General features: G+C 42.0%; 1 non-coding gene across 1 annotated transcript; it reads right to left on the bottom strand.

The window, feature by feature from the left end:
* Window positions 1-17,740: 17,740 nt before the first annotated feature.
* On the bottom strand, window positions 17,741-17,871 carry LOC130830651 (small nucleolar RNA SNORA72). Its single transcript, XR_009047825.1, has one exon. It is a non-coding gene; the product is annotated as a small nucleolar RNA SNORA72 (small nucleolar RNA).
* Window positions 17,872-18,698: the final 827 nt, after the last annotated feature.

An 18,698-nucleotide genomic window follows, 5' to 3' on the forward strand; every position in this document is an offset into this window, starting at 1 on the left:
CATATTGGAGGAGGCCCAAGCCCCCCTCCTGGGCTGACTGGGGCATCACACATCTGCGGACCCACGGACCCTTCTGCTGTTGTGGCTCGCAGCACATTCTGTGGGGTTGGTTTCTGCTTTGCCCGCTGAGCTGTGAGCTCCCCACCACACAGCTCAACACCTAGAGGTTTGTGAAATTAATGAAGTTTTGAGCTTGGATAACTTGGGGTGTGAGGTATTTGTAAATATATTTATAAATGGAAATACGGATATTGGAAAGATGTTCGTTTTTCAGGGAGAAACTGGTGAGTCCAGGTTTTGAGCTTGTGAAATATTTAGAGGATAGTCTACTATTACCTGTGTCACTCCGTTTAATGGCTACTGTGAATCCCTTTGCATCATTGAGAGGAGGGAGAGCTAAAACCCTCCCTCCAGCACCACCAGTTACATCCCACCTCAGTTTGTGTGTGTCTTTGTTACTCCACCTTTTTTTTTTTTTTCCAATCAGTTTCAGTCTTTGAAAACTGTATCCAGTCTTTGGCATTTTCAATTTCTCATTGTTCCTCCAACATAGGAACGTGAGGACAAATCCCATGCTCCCAACGGACACATGGATGTAATTAGGCTGTCACTGCAGGGATGACTCGCCTCTGAATTGTCATCAGAAAGAGTATAAATAAATCAAGGACAAATAAAGCTAATTTGATACCAAGGAAGATAATATAAACTCTGCCTAAAGGAAAATGAGGAAGGACCTCAGACCTAGCAGCTCAAAGAGGAGTAAGGGCAGTAGTCTGCATCTCCCTTGGAGGTTTTGTATGAAACGTTGGGCTGTGATTTCACTTACCAAATAGCTGTGTGTGTGCCCACCCTGTTGGTCATCATACAATTAACATCTCTGAGAAAAGGCCACTCTGTCATCTAAATGTATATACTTCACTGCAAAGTGGGAAATAAGCCAGAGTATGATTAGTATTGGCTTCATATTATGAGTTAAAAAATGTATATACATTTGGGCCTTGGTTTGGCGTCGTTATCTGAAGCACATATTTCGTTCAAACAGCATGTTTTTTAAAAAGGTTGTACCGTGTCGAGGAGAAAAGGTTTGGAGGAGGGAGAAAAATTTGCTTTAAGTTGCAAATTTCATCTAATTTTCTTCAAGCTCTCAGCCCAGCAATTACTTGCATACCATCCTCACACACTCTATGAATCTATCAAACAGCAGAAGGCTGTACAAAAACAGACTCCTGTCTTGTAGGGATAGTTGGGTCAATTCAGGTCAAAATTTTATTGGTTTTGCCCTAGAAGCTATTGCAAAAACTTGTAGAATGAAGAGTAGTTACAATGTGATCTTTAAAGCAGATTTCAAAGATGAAAACAGAACAAAATTGGTTTCTGACCACAAAATGTTATTCTTTTCAAGCACTTATAAGTTAAATTGGCACACAGATATAGTTCCACGTTCTTCAAACCACTGGGTATGAAATGATCAAAACTCTTACATCTTAAAAAGAAAGACTTTGCAAATATTAAAACATTTGATGGTAATGAGTTTCCTTTGGGGTGTCAGATAAGTAATATTTTCTGGTATTGCTCCAAAAAAGATAATAAAGAAAATTATCTTTGGATTATACAAGATGGGGTTCATAGCCACCATCCTCTCAGTAAGGCAGGTCACCCACATTGGTTTCCTAGGACTGCTGAAACAAAACACCACAAACTAAGTGGCTTGAACAGCAGGAATTTATTGTCTTCCCAGCTCCGGAGACAGAGGTCCAGAGATCATGGTGAGGGCAGCGTTGATCCTTTGGGAGAGCTGAAAGGGAGATCTGTTTCATGCCTGTCTCCTGGCTTAGTTCCTTGTCTTGTGGTAGTCTTCACGGTGGCATTCCCTCCATGTGTGTCTGTGTCCAAATTTCCCCTTTTCAAGAGGATACCAGTCATATTAGATTAGGGCCCATCTTACTCTCTTACAATTTCATTTTTAATTAGTTACGTCTGCAAAGATCTCATGTCCAAATAAGGCCACATTCTGAGGTCTTAGGGGTTAGGACTTCAACAAATGAATTGGGGGGGGGGGGACACAATGGAACCTGTCACACTCCTGTGGTGATGCTTGTGCATCTCAGGAAATGCCTGACTCCAAGCTCTGTATCCTCGTCCATGCCCTTGCCTTCTCTAGCTCATCTTGCTGAGACTCACTGCCATCCTCTGCTCAGACTCTCACACTGGCACTAGGGTTGGACTGTCAGCTTTATACTGAAAAGCATCTTCTAATTTTCCCTTGACTCTTGCTTCTCTCTCCCTGGAGCCCAGGCTGCCTGAACCCTGGCCAGGGGTCTGACTCCAGGCCCCTACTTATTCAGGAAGAGAATGTGTGAGCCCTTAATAAGCTGCTGTCCTGCTCTGGGCATGTTGAGAACAGCAAGTCCTGAAGAAAGAGCCGGGGATGAGGCATGCAGAGACCCCACCAGGACAGCTCACAGTATCTGGAGCTCTTGCTTTGAAACATGATTTGGGGCACGTTTGTGGGCACATCGACTGAAAGGCTCCTTTGAAGCTGGGAAAGGCAGGGTTGAAAAAGTCTAATATTTTGCTGAGATCACTTTTAATATCTCACACCACCTAGGAAAAAAAAGTCGTGTCTAAAATACCCAGCCTGTCAGACAAAGAGCTTTGCCCGGGGATGCAATCACGCCACAAACGCTGCTGACAAAGCAAGCTGCAGGCATCAGGAGGGAAGCAGGTGGGATGTGTCTGGAGATTTAAAACCCAAGTCTTACAGTTCAAATAGGAAGTAATTGTTGACTGGAGGGTCTCAGTGGAATCTTTTGTTTTTCGTAAGTTTTTTTATTAAGGCCTAATGGACTTGGGTACTGATAGGAATCTACTCACTCACTGTCTAGAGCTGCTAGGATGCTAGTGGTTAAATGTAATGTTTTTCTAGGTAGCTTTTTATAAGTTCTCCAGGTCAGTTGTGTGAGCTCTGTCCAAACATCTACCTATGAGCTATGAAGGATTTGGGTCACTTGTGACTATGGAAGAGTTTGGTCTGAATGTGCAGTAAAATTTTAGTATCCTTTCTACAATTTCAAAAGCTGTATAGCCTTTCCTGATCTTGGTATATGGTTTCTGAGGAAGGGTTTGCTTGAAATAAATATCTCGAGACCCGGATATAGAATGTAGCTGGTAAAAATCTCAACTCTTCAGTATCTCCTGGAAATAAATCGTTCTGGACAACCAAAGCAACCAGATGGCTGAAGGATAACCCTGTTATTCCCTACACTATTAAAATCTAAGTTGCACTTTTATTTTTTTTTTCCTGGAGGTGGGCCCTATCTTTTTTATCTTTCTTTTTCTTTTCTTTTTTTAAAAATTCTTATTGGAGTATAGTTGATTGACAATGCTGTGTTAGTTTCAGGTGGACAGCAAAGTGAATCAGTTTTACATATGCATGTATTCACTGTTTCTTTAAGATTTCTTCCCATATAGGCCATCACCGAGTATTGAGTAGAGCTGCCTGTGCTGCGCAGTAGGTCTTTATTTAATAACAATCATAGTTTCGTAGTTTCTGAATGGCTGGTCATGGTCCCAGGCACACCAGTTATTCTGACATGCCACCTGCAGCTCTGGTTGTCATGACAGATGCTGACTTGGATGTGGAAGGTGTGAGGCATGGACTTTAGTGCATCCATTCATGAAACTTGTTGTCAAGTGAATCCCTTGATTTTGCTTTTAGATCATTTTTCTTCTCATCAAGTTGGGGTGAGATACACAAGGGCCACTTGGTCAAGGTCATGCACCAGTCTTTCTACAGACTCAGGGCATCAAAGCTTGAGCCCATCTTTCATTGAATGTTTTTCTTACCCTCCCCCCACAAACCCTCATCTTCTAATCAGCTTGGAAGCCTTTGATTTATTGGAACCATGCATACCTGTATCTCTGGCTTAAGTCACATCAGTTTACATCTACTTTGCCATGCTAGACTCTTTCTCTGTGAAAGCTGCATGGGGAATTTTTCTCTCCCCACTAAAGTAATTTATGCTAGGAGAGTATACAGAGTAAGTACACTTACTTTAAAGCAATGGCTCTCAAACAGGGACAATTTTACCTTTCCTCCCCAGGGAGTATTCATCAATGTCCAGAGAATTTTGTTTCCACAGTGAACAATGCAGTGGCATTTAACATATTCACAGTTTTGTGCAAATACCATCTTTATCTAGTTCCAAAATATTTTCATCACATCAAAGTAAAACCCCTTACCCAGGAATCAGCTTCTCCCCATTCACCACTCCTCAAGTTCCTGGCAAACACTGACCTGTGTTCTGTCTGTATGGATTTATCTATTCTGGGTATTTCATATGAATAGAATCATATCACCTGTAACCTTTTGTGTCTGGCTTCTTTCACTTAGCATCATGTCTTGGAGGGTCATCCACTTTGCAGCATGTATCAATACTTCATTCTTTTTTATGGCCAGATGATATCCCTTTATGTATATCAATATTTGTTTTCTCCAGTTATCTGTTGATAGACAATTAGACTGTTTCATCTTTTGGCTATTGCAAATAGTGCTGCTAAGCTACAAACATCCAGAGAACAAATTAATGGTTATGGGGAGGAGGGAAGAAAGAGGCAAAATAGGTGAAGGGGATTAAGAGGTACAAACTACTAGGTATAAAATAAATAAACTGTAAGGCTGTGATTATACTAAGGGAATATAGTCAATATTTTATAATAATTTTGTATGGAAATATTCTATAAAAATATCTAATTACTATGTTGTATACCTGAAACTAATATAATACTGTGTTAACTATATTTTAATTAAAGAAAGAAATGGGAGAAAATATTTCCAAATTATTTATCAATAATATATAAAAAAGTATTACAAAAAGTCAGAAAACCCAAGCAAAGTTGGGCAAACAACTTGATTCGATATTTCTCCAAAGATTAAACACAAGAGATGGATATAATTTTTAGAAATGGAAAGTAACAAGTGTTGGTGAAGATGTGGAGAAATTACAACCCTTATACATTGCTGGTGGGCATGTAAAATGGTCCAGCCACTGGGAAAACAGTTTGTTCCTCAAAGAGTTAAACACAGAATTACTATATGATCCCGTAATTCCACTCCAAAGTATATTTCTAAAGTAGTCGAAAACAGATATTCAAACAAGTACCGGTCTAGAGACATTTTTGATTGCCACAACTTGGGAAGGATGCTATTGTCATCTATTGGACAGAGGCCAGGGATGCTGCCCAACATCCTACAATGCACAGGACAGCCCCCATTACAAAGAATTGTCCAACCCCAAATGTCAATACTGCTGAGATGGAGAAATCCTGTTCTAAAGAAGATGGAAATTTGGCCAATGTGACACCAAGTTACAATCTCTTCCAAGCTGTATGTTTCACTCATAATTTAGAGTCCTGACCTCTATTTAAATATTAAATTTCCTATAAAATACTTCCATGGTGGATTGATATCTTCATTTAATCTCTTCTCTAATACATACTTTGAAAAACATCATAAACCATGGATTGAATCCAAAAAGGCAGAAAGTGAAGGTGGGAGGAGGGTTAAAATAAATATACACAATATTAACTCTAGCTCCTGTTGAGGCAACTTTATCCAGGTATCAATTTGGAATCTGTACTAGTTTCCTAGGGCTTCTGTAACATATTAGCACAAACCTAGTGAATTAAAACAATAGGAATTTACTCTCTTACAGTTATGAAGTCCAGAGATTCAAAATCAAAGTGTTGGCAGGCCCTTGCTCCCTCTGAAAGCTTGGGGGCAGTGAGGAGGCTCTAGCATTCCTTGGCTTGTGGTAGCATCACTCAAATCTCTGCCTCCGTCAACACATGGCCTTCTTCTCTGTGTGTCCATGTCTCCAAATCTCCTTCTCCTCATAGGGATGCTCATTCTTGGCCTTAGGGCGCATTATACTCCAATATGACCTCATCTTGGAAAGACTATATTTCCAAATAAGGTCCTATTTACTGTGCTGGAGGTTAGGACTTGAATACACGTATTTTTTTTGGGGGGGGGGGGGGGGGCGGGGCACAGTTCAGTCCACAACACTCAGTAGCAAAGACATATGAGGCACTTTGCTCCTTGACACCACACAAGTCCTTTTCTCCCTTTGATGCTTTCCTGCTCTCCCTTGATCACTGTAATGATGGCGATTCTGTTGCCGAGTTGGACTGCTGACTGCATTGGTTACCATACTATTGAATACTTGCCCATCTTCACCACTTAGTTTACCCTCCTGTGTCTTTTTTCTTCTTTCTTCATTATTTTCCCATGAGTTCTTCTTGTCTGCCTGATTTTACCACTGGCAGCTAATCAAGATCCACTTTCCTTTCTTGTTAAGACTCCCACACCATTTACCGAGTATAATATCTGAGTCCTTGGATCTTTCTGGAGGTATCCATTTGATGTCCATTGCCTTCTGAAATGCAAAAGATGTTTTCTTCTAAGTGCTTGATGCCAGGAGTCCTTGGGGGAATCTGATGCTTCCAGAAGAGGGGACATTAGATGGCAAAGCTGTGCTGCATTAACAGCTCTAGGAGATTGCAGTTGGGATTGTTTAATTTTCAGATGTCATCACTTTGGTTTTTAATGTATTTATGAGCAATAGCCTTTGGGGAGCCCTGAAGGTAAAAGATAGTAAGACTTAGAAGCATCATGTAGAAAGCATGGAGTGGAGTGTCCAATTAAGGAAAGAAAATACTGGGCCAGGAAAATTTTTTAATTAGATAATTCAATAGATTCTGTGAGAAGAGATGTGGGATATGGGATCACTCCCACCCTTGGTCAATGATGAAGAACGTGAAACCCCTGTCCTGGTCTAACTCTGATGATGCTGAAAAGATGCTCAAGCAGAAATACAGAATAACCATCAATTCTGGAGGCAAAAATCAGCACTGCAGCCATGTTCTGTTACTAGTACCAAAAGCTATATAGCTGGTTGTATAAAAGCTGCTTAGGTAAATGGAGCAGACTCTCCACGTATGCACAAATCATGCAGTGAAGAGCTGCAGAATGGCCGATGATTGGTGCAAACTTTGTGCAGAAGCAGATGTTTGGAGGTGAAAGATATGGGATGATTTTCCTTCATCTTCTCACCATGCTATTGTATCCCCTGTCACTTGGAGGTTCACGTATGTGGTCCTCTGAGAGGTGGTTCCTTAAGTCATGTTTCTGCCCCTTTAAAATATTGACAAGCAAATTCTCAACAGGAACACTGCTGTCACCATCTTGTTTAAGAGTGTGACTGTCTCCCCTGAAATTCTCATCCCCTTTTCATGCTTTATTTCTCTTCTTAGAGAATCACTTCCAAATACTCTATCGATTAACTCATTAATCCATCCATCTTATGTCTCCCCTCCGTAGAATGGCAGCTCCATGAGGTCAGGGGATCTTTTCTGTTTTGTTCACTGCTGTGTCTGCTGTACCTGACCCAGCCCCGACCACTCCCAGTTTACCAGCCCTCAAATACACACGCTTGTTATTACTTTGGGTGTGATTATACTAGAGGGAACAAATTAATGTTGCAGTCATAAAGCATTTGTAAAATGAGGACAACAGCAGAATCTAGCTCATGTGGTTGTAGTGAATTAGCACCTGTAAAGTCCTAGAACAGAACCTGACACAGGATAAGAGCTTGGCAATGTCCCCTCCATGCATGGCTCCCCTCCGGCTGTGCTTGCTTGGAGGCCTGGGAACCTGCTGCTGAAAGGAATTCATACGTTTTGTCTTCTATCAAATCTCAAAGTAAAGGAGCATAACATATAACATTTTGTCAGTGCTCATTTTTGCCCCCCATTTATTTTTCTTAACCTTGTGTTGCTTGGTCATTTCTTCTCTGTTGGGGAAACTATCAATGAAAGGGGGGAAAAAACAAGGGAAAGGAAATAATACTGCATATTTCCACAACTTAACTTTTCATAGACTTATGTATAAAAGTAGTTGTGTTTTCCTTAAAATTATTAAAATTTAATGAATCCATATGCTTAATTAAAGTAAACATATCAGTGTTGCATGGTCTTCGTAATTTCATCATGACCTCAGACACTCAGTCAACCCACTCACTAGTTTAATTGTTGTCTGGACATCCAGGCAGATCCCTGCCCTTTGTGGGCAGTTACTTCTTCATCATGGGTTATAATCTAGAGGGTCTGTGTTATGGACTGAGTGTTTGTGTTTCCCCCAAACGCATAAATTGAAGCCCTAATCTCTGCTGGTATTAGGAGATGGGGACTTTGGGAGGTGATTAGGGTTAGACAAGATCAGAAGGGGGACCTCATGTTGGGATTAGTGCCCTTATAAGAAGGGCGCTCTCTCTGTCTTTGCCAAGTGAGGACATAACAAGAAGGCGGCTATCTGCAAGTGAGGAGGAGGGCCCACACCAGAACTCCATCCTTCTGACCCCTGATTTCAGACTTCCAGCCTCCAGAACTGTGAGAAGGTAAATGTCTGTTGTTTAAGGCTCCCTGTCTATGGTATTTTGTTATGGCAGCCTGAGCTGCCTAAGATAGACTGTAATACAGCGTTCTGCTCTCCTCCACGCAAGGGGTAGGTGTGCCCCAACCGAGATAATTGCACACATCATCCCTAGAAGTGGATCTTGAGCAGAGGGAAGAAAATACAAATACTTGATGTTCATTCACTTGGATGGAGGCCCCCTGACCAGACCCCTCTTGCCGTGGGTCTCTTGAAGCTGCCCATACTCCTGCCTGAGTCTCAAAACTCCTGTACTGATACTGTGCGCTTTTGACATTATTCCAATAAATCCCCCGTTTAATTTAGGCAGAGTTATGGTCTGTTGCTTATGACCCAAGAAGCCCAATTAATATATCTACCAGCTCTGCCAATTAATGTGAAAGACCTACGTACATTATCAGTTCTCCTTTTATAAGATATTGTAGCTATATTTTTATGCAAATGAAGTTGATAATTAGATGACTTTTGACATATTTGACTCATTTATATTTCGATGGAGTAACCCAAAGATAACACTAGCTAAAAGTTATATTATTCATATAGTAATATTTGAATAAATCATCAGAATCATTTTCCCCTGTGTTGAATTTCTCATTACATTTGCGAGAGGGGCCTGGGGAATTGTAGGATGGAGAATGGTATGTAAGTAAGCTTATGCATAGGTTAGCATTAACAGGCATTGGATGTTTTCAGCTTTGCTATAGACTATAAAACTGTTAATGACTTACATAAATGAATAGGAAACTACAAATTACTTTATGGTTAGGAAGTTCTGAAAGACTTATGGTATTGACTTTTACTGACACTATGTAATTGGAAAAAGTGAGGTGATTTAAGATGAAAATTGATTTACATAAATGTTCATCATGGTCTTTTATTTCCATAGAGAAGGGCTATTGATGTATTACTCGTATTTTTATGTCCAGAAGCCCTAATGAACATTAAACTTTCACGCGATACACAGAAGCATTGTGACATATTGGATTTCAAGCCAGAGTGGTTGATATTTCAGTTTTGATGATCAGCAGAGCCAAGACTTGTAGAGGTGTTAGGAGCAAAGTAGATGTGTATTCAATTAATTAACTCAACAAATAATTGTTGTGCCAACTCTGCTCCTGCTGCTGCAGTATTTGCTGGGCACACAGAGTGTAATATGGCCCTTTGTAAGCAAAGAGGATATAGTCTAAAGGAAGACATGAAGGTATACAAAAAAGAGCAATCAATCTTAGGCACCAAGAGAGTTATCTACCAGAGCAATGAAACCCAAAGGAAAGGCTGCTCAGCTTTTCAAGTGGAAGGTGGGAAAAGCATCCAGGAAGGAAGTGGGGTGGGGTGTGTGTGTGTGTGTGTGTATGTGTGTGTGTGTATGTGTGTGATAATTATGGAAGAGCCCACAGTATAAGGAAAGTTTATGAGATGAGATATATGCAGGGCAGGTTGATAAATGCAAGAAGCTCAGTAAAATCCAGATATTGGTGTGAGAAGAGATGTAAAGAGAATCAAGGCTGCAAAGGAAGGTCGGGTCAGACCTTGACAGGACATGTGGGTCAGGCTAGGAACTTGGAATTTATCTACCAGGTATACAGGAGCCATTAACGTATTTCAGTAGTAGATGGAAATGATCAGATTTTTGTTTTAGGACAATCTCTTTGGTAGATGAAAGGTGCCCAGATAAAAGAAAGGAAAAAGTAGAATATTAAAGACCTGTGGAGAGATGGCTCCAGGGAATGTTGGGGAAATGGTGCTAACTTGAGAGAAGGCAATGCCAGTGAGGACAAGAGAGGAGGAGAGGGATGGAAGGGATGTTAATAGAAAAGCGTGACCAGACTTGACCCCTGATTTACATTGAGTTGGAAATCATTGCACAAGAAAGGGAAGAGGCAAGACTGACAGTCAGGGCTGGGTCTCTTGAGAATTTATAATCTAGAGGACAAAAAGCAAAACTGTTGGTGAAAAGCAGGATAATAACTCAATGTTAGGTGCATTGAATTTGAGACTCTTGCAGGACATTTACATAGATGACCAGGAAGCAACTAAACACTGAAGTCAGCAGGGTCTCTGGCCTAGACATGCAGTTCTGGAAGTTGCCAGCATATAGGCAAAGTTAAAAGTATAAAGTGAATGCGATTTTCTAGGAAGACAGTGTGAAATGAAGAGAGGCTGCCATTTGTTTGTGGGTGGGCAGGAGGAGCCCAGCTCACAAAGGAGACAGCGTGGAAGTAGTCAAGGGGCACACAGGGAGAAAGTTCATCCAGAGACCAAGGGGAGAGGGGCTTCAGGAAGGAAGGAGCACAGAAGCCACAAATGCCCCAGAGAGGGCCAAGTGGATTTCAATTGATTTACATGTTGCTTTGGAAAAAGGATAAGTGAGCTATGATGAGAAAAGCTAGGATGCTCATCTTTAGGTCAATCATTGTAAAGGGAACTGAAGCTCTGGGTCCCATCTCTGAGCGGCCAAATGTGCCTTTGCTGCAAGAGTGTGTCCTGCCCTTCTCAACTCTGCTATGCTGCATGGATATAATTGAGCACCTGATTGACATATGCTCTTTCTCCCTCTAGCAAACGATTTCTCAGCCTCAGCACCACTGACATTTTGCACCAGATACAGCTTTGTTATGGAGGGTGTCCTGTGTATTGCGGCAGGCTTAGTACCATCCCTGGCCTTTCCCCACCTGGTGCCAGTTCTTTTCTCCCTCTCCCCAAGTTGTGACAACTGACAATTTCTCCAGGCAATGCCCAATGTCCCCTGGGGGGTAAAATGGCCCCGGTGGAAAGCCATCACTCTAGATTTGTAGCAAGACAGTTCAAGCTGCACCTTCCAAAATATTCACCGGCATAGGTGCACAGAACACAGAAATAGATTTTAGATGAAAACTCAGCCATAAAGTTGTCTCAGAAAAGATGTGTGTGGTGATGGAGGCCAAATAACCAGCAATATAGAACTTCACTGTTTGAGTAAAACCGATATTTTCTTATTTTTTTCTGAAGCAATGAACAAATGCTCTCTAGAAAGACGAGACAAAACTGTAAAAGTCAGTAACAGAGAGGATTTCACGCAGTTGCGTCCACATGCCCTTGTATACTAAGCATGGGGAAACAAGAGCTCGTGACAATAACCATTTGTTTGAGTCCATTAGAGAGCAAGACCACCTATCGCTTTGGTAATAGTCCTCATAGATCTTCAGCGGTTGATTAAAATACCAGCTGAGTCATGTCATCTGTTCTCTACATAACCTCTGCTTACCTCAAAGCAAAGAGCTCAGGGGCTTTTCGTTCTTGAGGCAGACACAATATTTTTACCCTGTTCATTAGGTTTGGTTTTCTGCTTTCCAGGATCTGGGCAACATTGTTGGTTATTAGCAGATCATTTTCCCTTGTTTACACTCATAAAACGACGAACGCATAAACCCCCTAGTGAGGGCTTTCCTCTCCTGCTGAGTATGCTGTTGTGACTCTCTCTGGTTTTGGGGAAATAGCCCTAATTCACTGGCTCCTTCATTCAGTCAGTCAACAGACAATCATCACACGCCTACCAGGTGTGAGACGGCCCCACACACCACAGAGACTGGATGGCCCAGTAGATAGAATGGGGGCCCTTCATTTTGCTCAACTTGGGGAGTGAGACAGTAAACAAGTAGTATAAACATATAAATGGAAAGATGAAATAAATACAGATTGTGATCACTGTTATGTAGGAAATAGAGTAATGTGACCATAATTGGGATGGGAGTGAAATCAGGGATCTGATTCAGGTTAAGTTGGTCAGGGAAGGGAGATCTCAGCAGACAACATTTCATCTGCTGCCTATATAGGATGAGATGCAGCCAAGTGTTTCTGGAGCTGGAGAAATGTAAAGAACCTTCCAAGAACAGGAAGGACCACAGCAGGTGAGCAAGGGGCTGAGTGGTGGGAAAGAAAGCTGGAGAAGGGGGCGGGGCCAGATCTCAAAAACATTTTTGCATATGAATTTTGGTCTCAACAATAAAGGGAAGACTGTGAAGGGTCAAGCTGGAGATAGAAGATTTTGTGCCTAAGGTTTAAAATATTATTTTGCCTGCTGTGTAGGAACCACATGGGAAAAGTAAGAGTGGAAGCAGAAAGAACAGGAGGAGGCCATTGGATCTGCCCAGTGATAGAGGATGGTGGAGGGGATGAAGGCGGTGGGAGTGGAGAGAGAAGTGTGACTAATCTGAGATGTGTGTTGGGTGCAGAATAGATGGGCTGTGGTAAGCAGAACAATGGCCTTTCGAAGATATCTATGCCAGAACCTGTCAACATGTCACTTTGCACGCAAAAGGGGACTTTGCAGATGTGATTAAGAGGACAGACCTTGAGAAGGGAATATTATCCTGGAATACCTGAGTGGGTCCAACCTAATAGATGCTTAAAGGCAGAGAATCTTTCCCAGCTGAATCAGAGAGACATAATGCAAGAAGAGGTATAAAACATGAGAAGGACTCAACCCACCATTGCTGACTTTTTTTTATATATATAAAGGAAATCTTTATTACAACTTCATTGATGAAATTATATATGGTTATTCCTTATTCATTCTTTTTTTTTTTTTTTTTTTTTACACACAGTGTGGCATGCGGGATCTTGGTTCCCTGACCAGAGATCGAACCTGTACCCCCTGCATTGGGTGCATGGAGTCTTAACCGCTGGACTGCCCAGGAAGTCCTCATTGTTGGCTTTGAAGAGGGAGGAAGGGGGCTGTGAGCCAAGAACTGTAGGTGGCTTCTAGAAACTGGGAAAGACTCTTAGCTGATAGCCAACAAGGAAAGGGCTCAGTCCAACAACTGAAAGGAAAACAATTCTGCCAAAAACCTGAATTAGCAAGGAAACGGACTCTCACCTAGAGCCTCCAGAAAGGACATGGCCCTGCCGACACCTTGATTTTAGCCCAGGGAGACTCATGTCAGACTCGTGGCTTTCAAAACTGTAAGATGATAAATTTGTATTGTTTAAGCCACAAGTTTCTGGTAATTAGTTAGAGCAGCAACAGGAAAGTAACACATAGAACTTGGTGGCTGATTGGATATGGAGGGTAAGAGAAGGCAGTGTGGCCACCTAGGTTTCCAGCTTGGTCAACTAGTGGGCAATGATGTCACATAATGAGGTGCAGAAAACTCAGGGAGAAATAGATTACAGAGGGCAGAAACCAGACTGCTGTTTTGGTCACTGATGTTTTAGAAGTTTGAAATGCCTATAAGATATTTAAATGGAGGTACTAAACAGGAGATTGGTTATATAAGTCTTGGGTTCAGAGGAGACATCTAAACTAATGATAAACTTGGACTAGAAAGAACACAGGTGATATTTACAAATGTGAAATTAGCTAATCAGACCTAAGAAGGGAGTGTAGATGGAGAAGCAGGGCTAAAGTCCAATTCCCAGACACCGTAACATGCGGAGGTTGTATAGAGCAGGAGCAGGAGAGAGCAAAGGTGATGGAGAAGAAGCCCAGAGTGGTGGGGGAAAAGGACAGGAGGGCACAGAGTCAGAAAATCAAGACAAGGGTGTGTGTGGTAAAGGAGGACAGAACCGTGCCTAAGGCTGCAGAGAGGTTGGATAGGGCTCTGACACAAAAGTGCCACTGAATTTGACAATGGAGGTGGGTCATGGTCCTTGACAAGACCACATGAGCAGAGTGCTAAAAAAGGGGGACAGATAGGACCAGGATGAAGAGATGGTAGGGAGCTAGGTGATTAAATTCAGACAGTGAGTCTTACAACTTGTTTCACAGGAAACAGGAGCAAGAAATGGAGAGATTTTAGCTGGAGTTGAGTAAGAGGTCAAGAGGTGCTGTTTAAAGATGGATCAAGTTTGTGTAGTGACATGAATCATGTGGTAGGGAGGGATAAAAGTGTCTGGTGGGAGAAAGAGAGAGGGGAGAGAGAGAGAGAAATAAGTGAAGAGTAGAATATCTGAGAAGGGAAGAGGAGATGGGGCCCAGAGCACAGGCAGAGGAACTAACTGGTGTTTTCACTGCAGTAGGAAAGCAGGGAAGATGGATGGAGACGATGGTAGGTCTATAGATTTGTTGGCGGGAGGATGAGGAAGAATGAAAACTCCAGGCAGCATGCTAGCCTGGCCTTTCTGTATCAGTGTTGCCTTAATAACAACTTGGGAGTCATAATCCCAAAATTCAGATATGAGGAGGGAGGACACTGAGTCACTTTGACCCCAATGACATTTTTAGGATTGTACCAAATATGTTTATGACATCTGTAAGGAGAAAGTCTAGATTGCTGAGCAAAATAATGCCTTTGGGAAAGAATATTAATGGACAGCAATAACTGCCAGACTTGCCTTTCTTACTTCCCCAGGCCTTGTGTTTCTTTTTAGTCATTTTATTATCAAGCATCTGAGAGGTTGACCAGCAAGCCTGTGTCAAGGGACTAGTCTCTAAGGTGTCATCTGGCAGTGGTAATAGGATCTTTTTGAGTCACACCATTTGTCTTCCCAGGTGAACTTGTAACCAGAGATACTCATTATTGAGCTGACATCATTGTGTCATCATGGTGCAGATCTTGGAGGCATTTTTTTCTGAACTATCTGGACTATTAGTCCATGCACGGTTTTTTAGAGGTCCACAAGGGGAAAAAATATTAGAATTTTTATGGTAGTAACTTTATCTCATTCTCTTTAAAATTTTTGTATATTATAATATATACAGAATTAGTAATACCATAATACATGCTTGCAGTTTACAGTTCAATAACACCCCATGCTCAAAACTTGTATCCCAAGAGAGGAAAGTGATCAAAGTTGTTTGTGGACCACTACTCTAAATACCTAAGCCAACTGACTAAGGTATTTTTGCACTTATCTTCTCCTCCTCCTCCCCCTCCTTCCCCCTCCCCCGCTTCTGCTTCTTCTCCTCCTCCTCCTTCTTCTTCTTTTCAAGAGGCCCCTGGTTCCCAGGGGGTGGGGTGTGACTGACTGCTTTGAATTAGCTTGTGAGCCCTGGACCTCTGCATCCCTAGCACCCATTTACCATCCCATTTCCTGTTTCCCAAATCCTCATTGCCCCATCGCTGACCTGGACACACACAGGCACATACTGCCTTACCTCCACATCTTGTCTCAGTTCTCAGCACGGAGCTGGCCACCTTCCCTGTAGCCCACCGTCCCCCTTAGAATTTTGCTAGGATTTTTCACGGGCTCTTCCTTCCTGCTGACCCCAATCCCTGTCTGTACCTTCCTTCCTGGCCTTGCTTCAAACTCTCTTCTGCAAAGATGCCCCTGCTCGTGCTTTTGCCCGATAGTCTCTTAGCATTAAATATTATGGACAGCCTTCTCTGACTTTTTACCTGTGGTTCCATCTTTATTTTTATATAAAAAAATTGAGGTATCATTGACATGCAACGTTATATTAGTCTCAGGTGTACAACATAATGAGTCGATATTTATATATATTGCAAAATGATCACCACAATAAATCTGGTTAACATCTGTCATCATGCATTGTCACATATTTTTTCTTGTGATGAGAACGTTTAAGATATTAAAAGTTCTGTTTCTCTTCACACTCAGAAATTATGACTAATTTTAAGTTGAAATGTGACTATTGAACAACCCTACAGACACTCACATGCACCCCCCTGTACATGGTGGTCATGGGACAGTATAAAGCAGTGGATTTTCACCTTTGTCATCTTTGTTGGTGTCTTCCTTCTCACAGTCTCACTTGATGAGTTTGGATCACAGAGGACCTTCCACAGAGAATGGAGGACACCCTGGCCGTCTCTGAGCTGAACCATGAAGGGCCGGCTCCCAGAGGAAGGCGGAGAGGATTGGGGGAAGCCCTGCTAGAGAGGGAGAAGGAGCACCCAACCCCCCCCCCCCCAGAGAGTGATGGGAAAAGTGATAGACTTAGAGGGAGAGGACACTCCCCTTCCAGGCTGAAGTCCCAGGAAGGAGTGAATGATGGAGGGAGAGAGCTGGATGGATGTATGGATACCCTCCCAAGAGATGTCCCCAATCATCATCTGATGGCTGGACAGAGAGCTTGCTGCTCTGCGCCTGGTACCTTGATTTGTATAGGGAGTGAGAGCAGAAGGCTGGGGACCAGAAAATGAGGCTGCAAAAGGCTCAGATTTGGCAAATAGTACAAATGACAAGGGGTACAGACTTGATCAGTTGGTCCCGGCACAGGTGCCAAGGAGAAGATGGGACCAGTGCACATCGTGGCTTCATTCCAGGTACTAGATCAGATCAGCCCACCAAGGGGTGGTGGTAGCACAGGGAGCAAATCTGAAAACCTGAGGCTTTACCTAAAGGATAGGGAGCCGTCTCGCCCATTTACACTGGGCACTTGAGTGGCAAGTTTAAATCTTGTCTCCTTGTGCCTTTCCCAAGCTCATAAGGATGATTATAACAATGATGAAAAAGGAAGAATGTTTGGGAGATGCTACTTTAGGAAAGATCTCCAGTGTTCTCCTTACTTGCTGCAAGTAATAAATCCTTCTTTCTCCTGAAAAAAAAAAAAAAAGGATGTTTGCAGATCTGCATAGTGTTTGAGCTACAGTGATGACTCTGGGATATTATCACTGTGTGTCATGTTATATGATCTGCAGTGCACCATTCTGTACTGATTCATTGGCCCAGAAGTGGCCAGAGGTGGGTGTGTCGGTATGCATGGAGTATGGCTGTGTGCCTTAGGGAAACACTGCCTATTTCCAGGGCCTTGTGCTCTCGGGTCTTCAACAAGGCCATTTGTGAAATGAAGTTATCAATACTCCATCCACCTGAACCCAAAGGGATGCGCCCAATGATTTTTTTCCCTCTGTGCCAGGCACTGTTCTGCATTCATGCTTAGAACAACACTTTGGTGGGTGTTCTCTTACTGAACTTATCTGAAAAATAAGGAAACGGAGGCCTAGGTATTTATGATTGCTCACAGCTAGTAAGTGGTAGACTCAAAATTTGGTTTCATCTAGACTTTCTCCAAACCTTTCATTTTTTTTTTTTTAAACTAGCACTGGCCGGCTTTATTAAAGAAAACCTTTGCATGACTTATGTTTCATCGGTCTGTGCTGGTGTGCCACTAATGATATCAGAATCACCTAGAAAATAAAACACAATAATTTTACAATTCATTTAGTGGCAACTGGTAATCGCCAAATTAGCAATGGTTGCCTTCAAAAGTTGTTATACTAGCTGCGCTGTCATTTCTCAAGGTTGACCAGATACCAAGAGTCACAGACATTTTCTACATAAGATGCACCATGTAAATCAAACTTGGTTTATCACCAGCATTTATAAAGCCAGACTAGGGAAAGAACTAGGTCTGGGGACACATGCATGGTCTCAATATAGTGAATGTTTAGCCAGCCCTTATTGTTACAAAATCAGAAGAGGGAGAATATTCGTGGCAAACCTTGCGTTCTTTAATGCCTCATGTATACCAGGCAGTTTGCAACTGCACACACAATGATCCTGGGTTTATAAAGCCCTGGAAGTTAGGACAGCTACACTAGCATGATGATTTAAGGAACTGCTGATGTCTGGGAATAACTATTCAGCCCAATTGATTTATTGAGTTTGTGGCCTCACTTTCCATTTCGTTTTGCAAGTGTACATATACTCTCAGGTAATTTCTACAAGTTACAATACCCTACTGCATATTTAAAGGTTATAAATAATAGCACTTTTAGCTTTGCTTTTGCTTTAATGACTAAAGGAAGGAGGTAAGTAAGTGAATGCACTGGCTTCACTTACCTGCATTAGGAGTGCTTTTGGGGGAAGTATTTTCATGTAGCCATAGGGAGCCAAATAAGACATTTGAAAACAGTTTTTTTAAATTTTAAATTAAGACATATGTTTCACCCTTATTTGTTTCACTTTATTTGCAATTGAGTTACCTCAAAACAAAGTGCATTTATTTGATTAATGGCCCGTGTCAGTTTTCCTGATGTGTGGGGTTTTTTTGCCTTTTTTTAAAATGTAACTCTGATACTAAGTATTAAGCCAGTACCAAGACAGGAAAGGACATACATAGAATTTTCAAAGATTATATAGACCCTTGGGCAGGACTTCTTAAATGGGAGCTGGCTTGAGGTCACAAGCTTACAAATCAACTGATAGGCACTTAATAGAAGGCTTCCCTTCATGACAAGGATGAAATACAGAGGGAATTACAAGGGGTGACCCGGGGAAGGCCTGGGCCCGAGGTCATGTCTGATTCATGTCCGTGGTGTCT

The sequence above is a fragment of the Hippopotamus amphibius genome, chromosome 10 (genome assembly GCF_030028045.1).
Source record: "Hippopotamus amphibius kiboko isolate mHipAmp2 chromosome 10, mHipAmp2.hap2, whole genome shotgun sequence".
In the NCBI taxonomy this organism is placed as follows: Eukaryota; Metazoa; Chordata; class Mammalia; order Artiodactyla; family Hippopotamidae; genus Hippopotamus; species Hippopotamus amphibius.